Raw genomic sequence first — 15801 nt, 5'->3', positions numbered from 1 at the left:
ATTATAGTTGAAATTCATCTAAGTGAATTTTAGTTTGCTTAAGCAAAAATGAGTTAATATCACTTAAGGAAGACAACATGCGCTTATCAATGTGTGAAGCGAGCCAAAGCAAGACAGAAGAAGTCATAAGTATTTCATGTTTAAGCGACCTAATACTCATTTAAGTGAACAAGTATTTGCTTAAACCAATCCAAGCGAATTTAATTACTCTTAAGCAAATTTGGGATAGAAAGCATTGAATTTCAGTTTTGTAATTTGCTCAAGCATGTTAAGAATTGTTTAAGCAAAATAGAATTTGCTTAAGTCATGTCAAGCGAATTTAATTATTGTTAAGAGAATTTAGAACAGAGAGCAATGATTCAAAATCCTGTCATTTGCTTAAGTGAATATGGATTCGCTGAAATGAGTTTGGTATTCGCTCGAGCCAACTTGACTAAAATGCATTGAATTGAGATTCGTTTAAGCAAAAATTAGTCCCTTAAGAGAGCAATGTAGATAATGAGTTTATTATGCAGAAATAGATTGTATAAAAGTTTGGGCCAAAATGTGTTTATATATTTCATTCCACTCCAAAAATATAGTTGTTCAAAATAGATAAATACATGAAATATAAGCAAACTAACATGGATATATACTATATTCCATTCCATTAATGATATATAATTGTTCCATTTTACACACAAAATGAATTCATTAATAAATATACGCAGAAGGATCTTCTCACACTAGTGTAAATCTAAAAAATCTTTCACTTAATCTGAGCCTTTTATTTAACTTACATCTAGTGGTCAGTGAAATAATAAATTATAATCCATTAAATGTAAGTTAAATGAAATGTTTAGATCAAGTGTAAGAGTTTTTAGACTTACACTAGAGTAAGAAGATCCTGCCCCTACATATAGAATTAATGAATAAACAAGAGATGTTTTGGCGGTTGCGTAATTAAATTTCATCATGTATTGAATCATTAGTATCATAAAACTATCCCAACAAAATAAGAAGAGAAATCATGAACAATCTTGAATGAGTAAAAATGAAGAAAATTATATTGATGTAAAGTTAAGTTGAAAATTATTACTCTCAACAAATCTATGCAACTTAACGGATTAACTAATTAATGTGTGAAAAGGATCATAATATGAAAGTGTCGAACAATGTACTTCAACTAGATCACAAATTATTGATTAGTATTCCTAAAACATATTGACACACATATTATTATATGGTTATAAAATGGAAGTTAAAATACATGTATTTACTGATGACAATCACAAACCGTGTCGCCGAATTAAACGTTCTTGAATTGGATTTCACACAATAAAAATGAAATTATTAAGACACAAATAGGAATTGAAATAAGAAGAAAATTAATAAAAGTGGAAATAGAATAGAGACAGAAAATGGCATCATAATCGCAAGATTGATAAGCCAAGAAATGATCGTCGTAAGAGTCTTGGTCTTTTGATAAGATCAAAGAAAATTGGCTCACTCAAGAACCTAGAGTCACACGCTCTCACAAGATTGTTCAATCTCAAATTGTATTCCAAACTAATTAAAAGTGTGTCTACAAGAGCTTATATATGCCTAATGCTTGTAAACTAATACTAATGCAAACCCTAATAGGTTTCTTATACCAACAAGCCTAAATTCAAATAAACTAAATAAAATAACAAGACTTTATCCTAAATAAAAACTCAAAATAAGTAATGACTAATATTAAAATAAATAAACTAAACATAATAATTAAATCCTAATAAAACTCGTTATAATTCAAATCTTCTAAGCATATGTAATTGATCATCTTGGACTTTTCTAACTCTAAATTGAGCTTCCTTTCAAATAAGACAGCAACAATCTTTTCTAAGTCTCCATTTATTCTTTTTGCCCTTACCTTTGTCATTGGCCCTTGAAATCCTTCCAATGCCTTCAAGTCTTTATCTTCAATGGGCCCTTCTTGATTCTCATCAATCCCTCCTTTTTCAAGAGAATTTGTCCTCAAATTTGACTCTTTATTACCTACATAAAAAAGAGATAAATCAAATACATTAAAAGTAATATTAACACCATACTTACCTAGTATGTCCACTTTGTATGCATTATCTCCAATCATCTCTAAGACTTGGAATAATTCATCCCCGCTTGTTTGAAGCTTTGAATTTCCTTGCATGGAAAACTTTTTTTTGCGCATATGTATCCAAACCTAATCTCCAGGTTCAAATTCTACTTTCTTCCTTCCCTTATTGATATACTTTGCTTGTTGCTCCACTTTCTTTTCAATTTGATGTTTTATCTTTCTAATTGGAGGTAGACAGTAAGATACTTCTTTAGGGAAGACATCTTCAAAATCCTGTAGAAGAGAGGAAACACCACTAGACAAAATATTGTTAGCAAATGAATCCATAAATTTATTATGAGGACTTTCTTTATACAAAGGTAGGCACATAGGCCGAGAGGCCAACAAAACTTTCTTTACTTCTTTTTCTCTTCACCTTTCTTTTCACTCTTATATTTCTCACTTGTAAGTGTTTCACCTTTCTTTTCACTCTCATATTTCTCACTTGTAAGTGTCTTCACTTTTTCCCTTTCTTTTTAAGTTTGCTCTCAAACTCACTCTTTTTCTTTTTATTTCTTCTCTCATTTTTTTTTCTTGCTCTCTTCTTAACTTTATGACTTTTTTTATCTTCATGTACTTGACTAGGAGTCATGGGCACTAAAGTGATTGTGCACCTTTTATGTACAAAAGTAAACTTGTTGGAATGACCATCATGAATAGCTTTCTTGTCAAATTGCCAAGGTCTTCCCAAGAGGATATGACTTGTTTCCATAGGCACTACATCACATAAGATTTTATCCTCATACTTGTCAATAGAAAAAGTAATCAAAACCTGTCTATTAACAACCAACTCTCATTCATCACTCAACCATTGTAACTTATAGGGCTTAGGGTGGGGAGTAGTAGTAAGGTTCAATTTTTCAACAAGTCTAACACTAGCCACATTGGTACAACTACCACCATCAACAATAAGAGAACAAATCTTTCCACGGACCAAGCATCTTGAATGAAAAATATTTTCTCTTTGTGTAGTGTCATCCTCTTTAGCTATACTACCCAAGAAATGTCTTACCATAAGCAAATCTCCTCTATGGCATAAAGCTTCAAACTCATTATCTTTTTCACTTGAAGCATGTGATGATTGAGATGAACTTGCACTTGAGATTTCACCATTCTCCTTCAAAATCATAGTTTTCTTGTTTGGACATTGGGATGCAATATGATCCTTTCCAAGACATTTGAAGCATTTGATTACTCTATGCTGAGAAGTAGGAGAAGTAGAAGTATTAGTAGAATTAAAAGAAGTTTTAGAGGAAGGTTTACCACTTTGCATAACTGTATCCTTAATTGATTTTTCCTCTTTCTTTACTTCTTCCTTCCATCCTTTTGAGTTGTAGGAAGAGACACTCTTCCTCAAAGTACCCTTTCTTTTTAGTTGTGCTTCTACTTTAATAGCTTGGTGAACAAAATCTTCAAGTTCTACATAGGGATGGAGTTCCACTATGTCATGAATGTCATGGTTTAACCCATTCAAGAAATGGGCCATTGTCGCTTCTTTTTCTTCAAATACATTAGCTTTTATCATGGCAACTTCCATTTCTTTATAATAGTCATCAACACTTTTGGCACCTTGCCTCAAACCTTGAAGCTTTGTATGAAGCTCTCTATTGTAGTATGTAGGAACAAATCTCCTGCGCATTAGGTTTTTCATTTCAATCCATGTATCTACAGGCTCCTCATCATATCTCCTTCGGTTCCTTTGAATTTGATCCCACCACACCAAAGCGTAGTCATGAAACTCTAGGGAGGTCACCTTTACTTTCTTTTCTTCACTATAATCATGGCATGAGAATACTTGCTCTATCTTCAATTCCCACTCTAAGTATGCTTCAACATCATTCCTTCCGTGAAAACTAGGAATCTTTGTTTTAACTCCACCAATTCTCTTATTTTCTCTTATTGTTACATCTTCTCTTCTCCTTCTTTGATTCCTCCTCTCTCTATTATCTCTCCACCTATCATACATTCTTTCTTCATCATCTCTCTTATTTCTTCTTCTTTCTCTTGAAGAATTACTAGAGTCTCCATAGGCATGTGGGGAACGATCACATGACTGTCTTCTTACATTATTTGCCAACGCTTCTTAAACATTCCTTATTTCTTCATTTTGCCTCTCAAACATTCTTTCAAATCTTTGAGCAAGTCTTTCAATTTGTGAGGCAGGAGTGATGAATCCACAATTTATAGATATTTTGTCTAGCTTTTTATAGAATTTTAATATGAAAAATAGACTTAGAGATTGTAAATAACATAAAAACTTCATTTAGGTCAAATATTATAGCTTTCTTAATTTTTGTCTTATTTCCACTGATTTTTGTGAATATATTTTGAAATTTTAATCATTTGAATAATTGTGCAGGAAATTCTAGACAAATTTCATGAATTTTTGGCTCTGGGGAAAATATGAACTCAGAGTAATCACTCTCAGGTACCATAGTGATCACTCTAAGGAGATGATTCCAAGAGGTAGGCTAGAGTAACCACTTTCAGAAGCAGCAGTGATCACTCCAAAGCTAGAGAGAACCAACAAGCCTGCACGTAATCACTCTCAGAAGTGAGAGTGATCACTCTAGAAAGCTCTAGATTCAAAGTACCTACGCGTAAACACTCTCAGAAGTGAGAGTGATCACTCCATAAAGAAAAAAAATCTGAAGTTGTTGCGTGTAAACACTCTTGTTTATAGAGTAATCACTATGGGGCCATGTCAGACTTAGTATATATAGATTTTTAGAAATTAAGGCACAGATATTTTCATAATTTTAGATTCTTTTGCCACTTTGGAGCATTTTGCAGAGCTTAGGATCCTTGGGTGACAGCCAAGGCCAATCTTAGGGTTTGATTTACAATTTCTCTTCAATTTTCTTTAATTCTTGCATTAATGTCATTGAATTCCTTTTGCTTTCATCTTAAATTTGTAAGACCCATCCTCATGGAGGGCTAAACTTTCTTATAATCCTTAGTGAGTTCATGGATTCTTGAATTCCTGGGTATGAATGTCAATATAATTCCCTTTTCTTTATGAATTTATATTTCCCAACTCTTTGAATTGAATTAATGTTTGAAAAAGGAGCAATTGCTTAATTAACCCTAATTTGTTTTAATGAAATTCTTAACTTGGTTTGCTTAATCCTAAGTTAGTTTGTAAGGTTGCATAATCTTAGGGAAAATGGTTGGAGCCCATGTAAATTGCTTAATTCATATGGGACTTTGAGGTTAATTCTTGCTTTTTAAGTTACCCTAATTCAGAGGAAGAGGAAAAGTATTGAATCTTGAGGGGGATAGGGATAGAATTACATGAACAAACTAAGGATTGCACATTTCATTGATTGGATTCATTAATTTCATCACTTGCCTTTACATTAAAATTGGAATCACACAAAACCCCCTTGTTTTAATTGCTTTCATAGTAAATGTTTACAACATGTTCAATATTGTTATAAACTAAAGTCATTGGAGACAACCTAAGCTTGCATCCTAGACTACATAAATTTTTCTACATATTTTGATGCAGGTTGACGACAAATTTTTTATGCAAAATGAAAATAATCCTGTTTATCAAATTGGGGCCGTTGCTGGGGACTTTGGTGTTAATTTTGCATTGAACTTGTTAGTTGCTCTGTTTTAGTGTTCTGCTTTTTGATTTTTCTACATTTTGCCCTGTTTTTGCTGCATAATTTTGCAGAATTTGTGAGTATATGTTACGTTTTTCTTGCCATAGTTTGCAACTTCTTTCTGTTTTTACTGTTTAGTGTTGATACTTTATTTTACTGCACTTAGACATTAGTTTTTTGCATAATTGTCATCTGAATTTTTCTGCATTTTTGCTATTTCGTCTAGTTTACTTCTTTCCATTGTTCATAGTTAGTTTTTAGTGCATGACCAGATCTAATCCTGGAGACTGGTATCCACTTGATCCAGCGATTGAAAGAACATTTCATCGTAGCATTAGAACACATAGACATAATTCTGAACATTTTGAGGAGTCTTCATCTCCTTCATCTATCTATTCATCACCTTATTCTTTAGCATCTGAATTTAAAAAAATGACTGACAATGAAAGAACATTAAAGGAACTGGCTGCACCGGATATAACATATCAAACTTTATGCATACAGTATCATGACATTGATGCTCCTTTTGTTCTAAAAACTAAACTAATACACTTGTTGCCAAGATTTCATGGCCTTGCAGGTGAAGATCCGCACAAACACCTCAAGGAGTTTCATATTGTTTGTTCAACCATGAGGCCACAAGGTATGCCTGAGGAGCATGTCAAATTGAAGGCTTTTCCATTCTCTTTGATGGATACAGCCAAGGATTGGCTCTACTACCTCCCTCTTGGATCTATTGCTAGTTGGGACAACTTGAAGAGACTTTTCCTAAAGAAATTTTTCCAGCATCAAGAGCTGCTTCTATAAGGAAGGAAATTTGTGGGATAAGACAGTTGGAAAGAGAAACCCTTTATGAATATTGGGAAAGATTCAAGAGACTATGTGCCAGCTGCCCTCACTACCAAATTAGTGATAAATTGTTGATACAATACTTTTATGAGGGACTGTATCCTATGGACCGAAGCATGATAGACGCTGCAAGTGGAGAGGCATTGGTTGACAAGACTCTAGTTGCAGCCTGGAATTTGATTGAGAACATGGCTGCCAACTCACAACAATTTGCAACAAGGCAAAATTCTTGTGTTACCAGAAATGTGAGTGAAGTCCAAGTTGCTGAGTCTAGTAAGATAGAACACAAGCTTGATGAATTGGCATCCATGGTGAAACAATTAGCTTCCATGCAAAAGAGTGCTACTGTATCTTCACCTCCTCCACCACCCATTCCAGCCATATTGTGTGGCATTTGCTCATCTACAGACTATTACATTGATAGCTGTCCTACACTACAAGAGTCTGATACTCTAGAAGGTAATCCTCAGACTTATGCTGCAAATATTTATACTAATAAATTTCCTTTTCCAAATTCGCAGCAACAACTCAATTGAGATCTATCTTCCAATAGATATAATCCAGGCTGGAGGAACCATCCATATTTGAGATGGGGGAACAATTCTCAACAACACAACCAGCAGCAAGGCACTCAATATCAAGCACATCATGCTGGCCCAAATAGATCCCACCAATCTCAACATCAACCACAATAAGCCCAGCACCATCACCAACCATCTTCTTCACAACTAAGTGCACCCCAGGAAAATGAACCATCACTGGAGGAGCTCATGAAGCAATTGACCATGAACAACATCACTTTCCAGCAAAGAATCGAGGCTAGTATCAAGACTTTGGAGAACCAAATGGGACAGTTAGCCTCATCTCTGAACCAGATGCAATCTCAAGGTTCAGGAAACCTCCCTGCACAAACTGTAGCAAATCCTAAAAATGTGAGTGCAATCACTTTGAGGTCTGGAAAAGTGATGCAAGAGCCCACAATGCCCAAGGAGAAGGAAGACTCAAGCTGTACTCCAACTACAATTGATCAAAACGGAGAGGAAATGACTCAAGAACAACCAAAACTTACACCTGCCCAACCAAAGGTGGCAGAAAATTTTGAAAGGCCAATTCCCCTCCCATTTCCTCAGAGAGTTATCCAGCCAAGCAAAAAGATTGAAGAGGCTAAGAAAGAGATTTTAGAGACCTTCAGGAAGGTAGAGGTGAACATACATCTACTAGATGTAATCAAGCAAATACCTAATTATGCCAAGTTCTTGAAAGACCTATGCACCCACAGGAGGCATCTTAAAGGTAATGAGAAGGTAAATATGGGTAGAAAAGTTTCTGCACTTTATGAGAAACAAAGGTCCACAATGCCTGAGAAATGTAAGGACCCAGAACATTTACTATCCCATGCATTATTGGTAATAATAGGATTGAGAATGCCATGCTAGATTTAGGAGTATCTATAAATGTCATGTCATTGTCTATTTTTACTTCACTATCTCTTGGCCCTCTGTAGCCTACAGGTGTAGTTATTCAGTTAGCCAACAAAAGCATAACAAACCCAGCTGGGATTGTTGAAGATGTATTAGTCTGAGTGAATGATCTCATCTTCCCAGCCAACTTTACATTTTGGACATGTAAGAGGGAGAATCAGTGAAGGGTGTTGCACCAATCATTTTGGAAAGACCGTTCTTGAAGACCGCAAGAACGAAAATTGATGTCCCGGGACACTCACTATAGAGTTTGGGGACAACATTGTGCGCTTCGACATTCTAGACGCCATGAAGCATCCGTTGGAAGAACACTCTGTTTTCTAAATTAATTTGTTAGATGATTTGATAGATGATCAATTTTCTGAAATTTTAGAAGAGGATTTTGCTCTTAATTTTTTTGATTTTATAGACAATTCCATTTGTGAATACTGTAATAATTCTTCTGTATGTGATAATTGTATTTTTGACTTTTTGAATATAAATTTTGCAACTTCTGTTATTGAGGAAATTGGAAAATCAATAGGGGAAGAATGTGATGTTTTAAGTTTAGCAAGTACAATTGAATCTAAACCCTTTGATTTGAATGTTGCAGAAATTTCTTCTACTGAAAGTGCCAAGTTACTTTCCTCTGTGGAGCAACCTCCCACACTGGAGCTTAAACCATTGCCAGAACATCTGAAATATGCCTATCTAGAGGCAAATGAGAAACTCCCAGTGATCATTTCCACCAAGCTTAATATTAATCAAGAGGAGAAACTCCTAGAAGTGATAAGGAGGCACAAAAAGGCTATAGGCTGGACTCTTGCTGATATTCCTAGAATCAGACCCTCTATTTGTATGCACAGAATTATATTAGAGGAGGGTACTAAGCCAGTGAGGTAGCCTCAGAGGAGGGTAAATCCCATCATTTTAGATGTGGTGAAGAAGGAAGTCACCAAGTTGTTGCAGGCTGGGATTATCTACCCTATATCAGATAGCACTTGGGTCAGTTCAGTCCAAGTGGTCCCAAAGAAATCTGGACTCACTGTTGTTAAGAATGAAAAAGATGAGTTGATACCTACCAGAGTCCAGAATAGTTGAAGAGTCTGCATAGACTATAGGAGGCTTAACCAAGCGACCCAGAAGAATCACTTCTCATTGCCTTTCATTGATAAGATGTTAGAAAGGTTGGCTGGTAAGTCTCACTATTGTTTTCTTGATAGTTTTTCTAGTTATTTTCAAATTTGCATAGTACCTGAAGATCAGGAAAAAACCACTTTTACATGTCCTTTTGGCACTTTTGCCTATAGGAGAATGCCATTTGGCCTGTGTAATGCTCCAGGCACATTTCAAAGATGCATGCTTAGTTTTTTTTCTGATTTAGTAGAGCATTGCATAAAAGTCTTTATGGACGATTTCACTGTGTATGGCCCATCTTTTTCTGCATGCTTGGTTAATTTAGAAAAAGTTTTGAAAGGATGTATTGATACTAACCTTGTACTAAATTTTGAAAAATATCATTTCATGATAGAGCAGGGTGTAGTATTAGGCCATATCATATCTGAAAAAAGAATTGAAGTAGATCCTACAAAACTTGATGTTATTGCACAACTGCCTTACCCCTCTTGTGTTCGAGAGGTTCGTGTTTTTCTTGGCTATGCAGGGTTCTATAGGAGATTCATCCAGAATTTTTCTAAGATTGCATTCCCCTATCTAAGCTGTTGCAAAAGGAGGCTGAGTTCAATTTTGATGAAAAATGCAATGAAGCATTCAATATGCTTAAAGAAGCTCTGACCACTACACCCATCATCCAACCCCCAGATTGGACCAAACCATTCGAATTGATGTGTGATGCATCCAATTTTGCAGTGAGGGCTGCATTGACTCAGAGGGTTGGTAAGTTTCCTCACATAATCTATTATGCTTTTAGAACCTTGGATCCAGCACAATGTAATTACACCACAACTGAAAAAGAACTATTAGCCATAGTATTTGCATTGGACAAGTTTAGATCATATCTACTAGGGTCAAAAGTTGTGATTTTTACTGATCACTCTACTTTGAAGTATTTGCTAAAAAAGACAGATTCTAAGCTTAGACTTGTAAAATGGATGCTCCTACTTCAAGAATTTGATCTGGAGATCAAGGATAGGAGCGGAACCCAAAATCTGGTAGCTGACCACCTAAGCAGGATAGAGGGAGTTCCTAACCCTATTATAATTTTAGATGACTTTCCTAATGAACAACTCTTAGAGTTGTATACTTCACATGCACCCTAGTATGCTGACATTGTTAATTTTCTTGCTGTAGTAGTTTTTCCAGCAGGTGCACCAAAAGCTAAAAAGGACAAGATAAGGAGTGATGCCAGGCACTATGTTTGGGATGACCCTTATTTATGGAAATTTTGCAGTGACCAAGTCATTAGAAGATGTGTGCCTGATGAAGAGATCTCATCCATACTGCAGTTCTATCATGCCTCAGTTGTAGGAGGTCATCAAGGACTCCAGAGGACTGCAAGAAAAGTATTGGATGCAGGACTATATTGGCCCTCCATTTTCAGAGATTCATGGCGAGCATATTTCACTTGTGAAAGATGCCAAAGAGCAGGCAGAGTAATTACCTAGAGACAGGAGATGCCCCAGCAACCCATCTTGTACTGTGAAATCTTTGATGTCTGGGGTATTGATTTTATGGGACCATTCCCTTCCTCTTTTGGTTTTCTTTATATACTTCTTGCTGTTGATTATGTCTCAAAATGGGTGGAAGCTAAGGCCACCAGGACTAATGATGCTAAAGTTGTTGCAGATTTTGTCCGTAGTAACTTGTTTTGTATGTTTGGAATCCCTAGAGCCATCATTAGTGATCAAGGAAGTCACTTCTGCAATAGGAAAATAGAAATCTTGTTGAAGAAATATGGAGTTGTGCACAAAGTTTCCACTGCCTACCACCCACAGACATATGGGCAGGCTGAGCTCTCTAATAGGGAAATCAAGAAAATACTTGAGAGAATAGTGCAGCCCCATAGAAAAGACTGGAGCCGTAGGCTTGATGATGCCTTGTGGGCACATAGAACTGCGTTTAAGACACCCTTGGGAATGTCACCATACAGGGTAGTCTATGGAAAAGCCTGCCACCTACAAGTTGAGGTGGAACACAAAACTTATTGGGCAGTAAAGATTTGCAACATCCATTATAACTCAGCTGGAGAACAAAGGAAATTACAACTGCAAGAGCTGGAAGAGCTACGTCTTGAGGTATATGAGAACTCTAGAATTTAGAAGGAAAAGACTAAACAATACCATGAAAAAAAGATTTCGAGCAAATAATTCTATGTTGGTCGAAAGGTCCTCTTGTTCAATTCTCGCCTCAAACTCATGCCTAGAAAGCTCAAATCAAGGTGGCTTGGACCCTTCACTGTTACAAAAGTATTTTCCCATAGTGCAGTCGAAATCATAAGTGACTCCACTAGCAAAAGCTTTATGGTGAATGGACACCAGTTGAAGTCGTTCTTGCAAAATTCAGTTACCTTGGAGGAAGTTGAGGTGATTGAATTACACTCACCATGCACAAATCTCTCCTACAACCTATGGCCTGAGTAATTCACTTCATACGTCAAGCTAGTGACATTAAAGAAGCACTGTGTGAGAGGCAACTCACAATGATCTTAGGAATTTTAGTTATTTTTCTGCAATAAATGCTAGTTTTGCATTTGAGCCTTTTTATTATGATACTTCCTTATTGTGGTACTTTGCTGCATCACCTAACATGGTTTTTTCTGCATAATTCCCATTTTTGCATGGTGAGATTGTGATTGTGGGGGCTAAATGCTGCACAAAGTCAATAAAGTTTGGATACAGTAAGATGATAAATATTTTTCAGGCTTAAGGCAATCTCTTTAGTAAGAAAACAAAAGCTCATCCTTGCTTACTTTCGTGAACAAAAGTAATCACTTTTAATTTTAACTTGTATATTCACTCTCTATAGTGAGCACTCTCACATTTAATAGTGATTACTTCCATTGCATGTAAGCCCAAGGTGATGCGCATGTTTACTCTTAAAAAGTCATAGTGAACACGCCCAAGAACTTTAGCACAGCGCCCAGGGTGAAGCCTCTTGAGTGTTTACTCTCGTAAAATTGATAGTAAACACGCGCAATGCTCGTTATTCATTTTGAACTTGGGTTCCTCTAGAGTGTTTACTCTTGTAAAATTGACAGTAAACACGCGCAGTGCTCGGTATTCATTTTGAACTTGGGTGCCTCTGGAGTGTTCACTCTTAAAAAGCAGAATGAACACGCACAGCTCATATACACCAAAATCTGGTGCGCGTGCTCGCTATTAATTTTTGAGAGTAAACACTCTGGCCATATATATATATATAGTGCTCACTCTCACACACACCCTCACCCCAATTCTGAACGTCTCTCACTTCCATTCTCAAATTCCTTCCTTATCCTCATTCATATTTGGTCTCTTGCACCAAGGATTCACTTTAATTACACCTTTCGTGCGTTCTGCACAGCTGATTCAGGTATTCCTTTACCCCTCATTCTCTTGCACTAGGGTTCTTTGCTGTGAAATTGGGGATTTTGAATTCGCAAACTCCTGGACTATAATTGTATGGTTTAATTTGTAATTCCATGAGTATTTTTGCGATTGAAACTTAATGGAACCAGTTAATTACATTTAATTGCTAAACTTTGGCCATTTTAAACCCTAGGGTAATTATCCTGTCCTGAATTGGATGTCGGATATCCTAAATTGGGAACTTTTGGACTGGAATTGGTAACTTACAGTAGTCATTATAAGGATGTTTGTGTGATTGAAGGGTGATAGGAGCATTTAATTTGATTGTTTTGCTGAAATTAGAGGTGTTGAACATTAGGGTAGTCACTCCCATTTGCAAGAGTGCTCACTTTGCATGTTCTGTTGTGTTAGTGCTTAAATTAGGTTCAATTAGGATGTGTAATTCTTCATTTATGCTGCATTTCCTAAATTTACAACTAATTACAAAGTCCCTTGTGTTATCCTAGTTGTTTTGGCAACAAATATGCCCTATAGTGTTAATTGCCATGAACACAAGTAACCACTTTGTCTGCACTTTCCCTCACCACATTGTGATATTTTGGGATTCTTTGCTGTTTTGAGTGTGACAGATTTTATCATTGCTGCACTTTTATTATACACATTTAATCACCCTTGAGCGCCTCTTTCATATTGCTGGAAATCTACGTGATCATACACTAAATACACATCCTTTTTAATGCTTTGCACATTGAGAATGGTCATTCTCATGTCTGCAAATATGCCCTGTCCATGTGTACAATCTCTGAAGCTAGAGTAGTTATTTTGTACTGCATTTCATCTGCTTGAACTCATTGTTTTTGTTATCTGTTGCACCAATTCAACCTCTAATAAGCATATTCTTCTGTATTTTCATTCACTTCTGTCAATTTCCATATTGCCACACTTATGTTGGATTGTTGCTGGGTAACACTTGACAGAGTTAAAACTCAAAGTAGCTACTGTCTATCATTCTTCATATTGAGCATTTAGGTGCATAATCATCATTTTGCAAATGCATAACATTGTTTGTTCACTCTCATGCCCAAATGCATTCACTGACTGTGTCTGAATTTTCTGGAGCCTGAATAGTTACTTTGAACCCCAATCCACATGCATAGCCTAGTTATTTTTGAAATCTGCTACATAATACTTGCCAGGACTAGATTCCAGAGTGATTACTGTGTGTCATAATCATCATTTGCAATGTTCTTTACTGCATATGTATAGCATATCTGCCACCACACATGCATCAGTTGTTCTGCACACTAGTTATTGTGCAATCTGCCCTTTTGAACTGATTTGTTTTAACTTTTCTGCATCAATTGATTGCTGCCCTGTATCCAGAGTAGTTACTGTCATTCTACATAGTGAACACTTTGGAAGCACAAACCTCACAGTGCACACTTTGACATCCACTTAAACTGTGAATCTGATAAAGTCAACTTCAATGCTTGTAGATGTCTCCTTATATAACCAACTCACTTTTTTTCTTTCTTTCCCAGCAGCAACATGGAAAATACACCCAAGAAGAACACTCCTAAAACCAAGAGAGCCAGAGCTGCTAGAGCTTCATCATCCAGACCCCCTCCAACCTATGACTCGAAGTTTAGATCCCTGGCTCATGAAGAATACTTCAGAACCAACATCCTGCGAAGGCAGATAGTGCAGGATCGTAATTTTGAGATCCAGGAGGGCACATACACTCAATTTCAGGAAGAAATTCAGCGATAGAGCTGGGAGCTATTTACCACTTGTGCTGGAAATGGGTAGAAAAAGATCACCTAGGAATTTTATGCTAATGCAATGAGGGTGAAAGGAGACCAGCTGCCTATAGACACACCATGGTGCGAGGTGTGGAAATTGATTTTTCTCCATCCAACATTCAGAGGGTTCTGAACATAACTCCAGTGGTGAGGCAAGCTGGACAACTTGATTTTTTCATATTCAGCTATTTGGAAGAGAAGGACTACAAGCCCATACTTCAGGCCATCTGTAAACCAAGGGAAAATTGAGAGTTTGATATGCAGCTCATGCCAAAGAATTTGACCACCAAATACCTCATTCCACCAGCCAATGTATGGAGCATCTTCCTTCTGAGCTCCTTCATACTAGTATGCCATTCATCTACATTGGCTATCAAGAGAGCTGAACTTATATATGCCATCTTCACTGGCATGCCCATCCATGTGGGAGACATTATCAGTAACTTTATCATGGGAATCCTAAGCACCAAGCGATACTTACTTGCTTTTCCATCCATCATCACCATGCTCTGCAAGGATGCTGGAGTAGACATAGGTGAATACCAGCTGAGAATCAAAGCAGCGCCTCCCATCACTACTGCCATGGTGAAGGATCTTTTTAATACTAAGAAGAAGACTGCTGACCCAGGTCTCTCCGTACCTGCTGAATATAGGAAGAGAACTCAGTTGAACCTTAGAGAACAAGTCAAGCAAATAGCACTGAAGCAGGATGCAATCCATGTTGGCCAGAAATCCATGTTGACCCTCCTGGAAACTATGTCACTTAATATAGGAAAGAAACTGGGCATGACATCAAAACAAATTTATGACACCCCTACATTCACTGCACCTTTCCTCAGAGCAGCAGTTAACCATGATTTACCTCCTTTCATAACCACCACCCATGCACCTGCAGCTGAAAAAGATAGTAGCTCCAGTTCTTCAGAGGATAAAGAGGAGGAAGAGGATGATGATGAGGACAATGACAACCTTTCATCCTCTAGCTCAGATGAAGATCTCATTTAGCTCTACTTTCCCTTATGTCATTTACATTTCTGCAATTTCTAGTTCATTTCCCTGTATTTAGTAACTACTACTTTCCTTGTAATTATCGTACTTTACCATCTTTAGTACCATCTCCCCCTTTATTTTCCTGCATAAACCCCTGGAACAATATTTGACGCTTTTATATATACTATTTGCAGTTTAATTTCCATTATTATACTCAGTGTTGAATCCACTATGCATCTTTGTGTAGAGAATGCACTTAGTAATATCAAGAGGAGCATGAAATTGATCTCTGAGTGTGACTCTGAAAGGGGGGGGTGATCTCTTTGCCTCTGTTTCACATTGTTTTAGTCTATTTTTCCTGCATAGTTCGCAGATAAAATACAAAAACAATTTCTTTGTTTCTTTATTTTTGATGAAGTTCAGTTTTCTAATTCTAATTTTATATCCTGA

This window comes from Abrus precatorius, unplaced genomic scaffold (genome assembly GCF_003935025.1).
Source record: "Abrus precatorius isolate BTA unplaced genomic scaffold, Abrus_2018 Scaffold7, whole genome shotgun sequence".
Classification (NCBI taxonomy): domain Eukaryota; kingdom Viridiplantae; phylum Streptophyta; class Magnoliopsida; order Fabales; family Fabaceae; genus Abrus; species Abrus precatorius.
Note: the sequence above shows the minus strand (reverse complement) of the source record.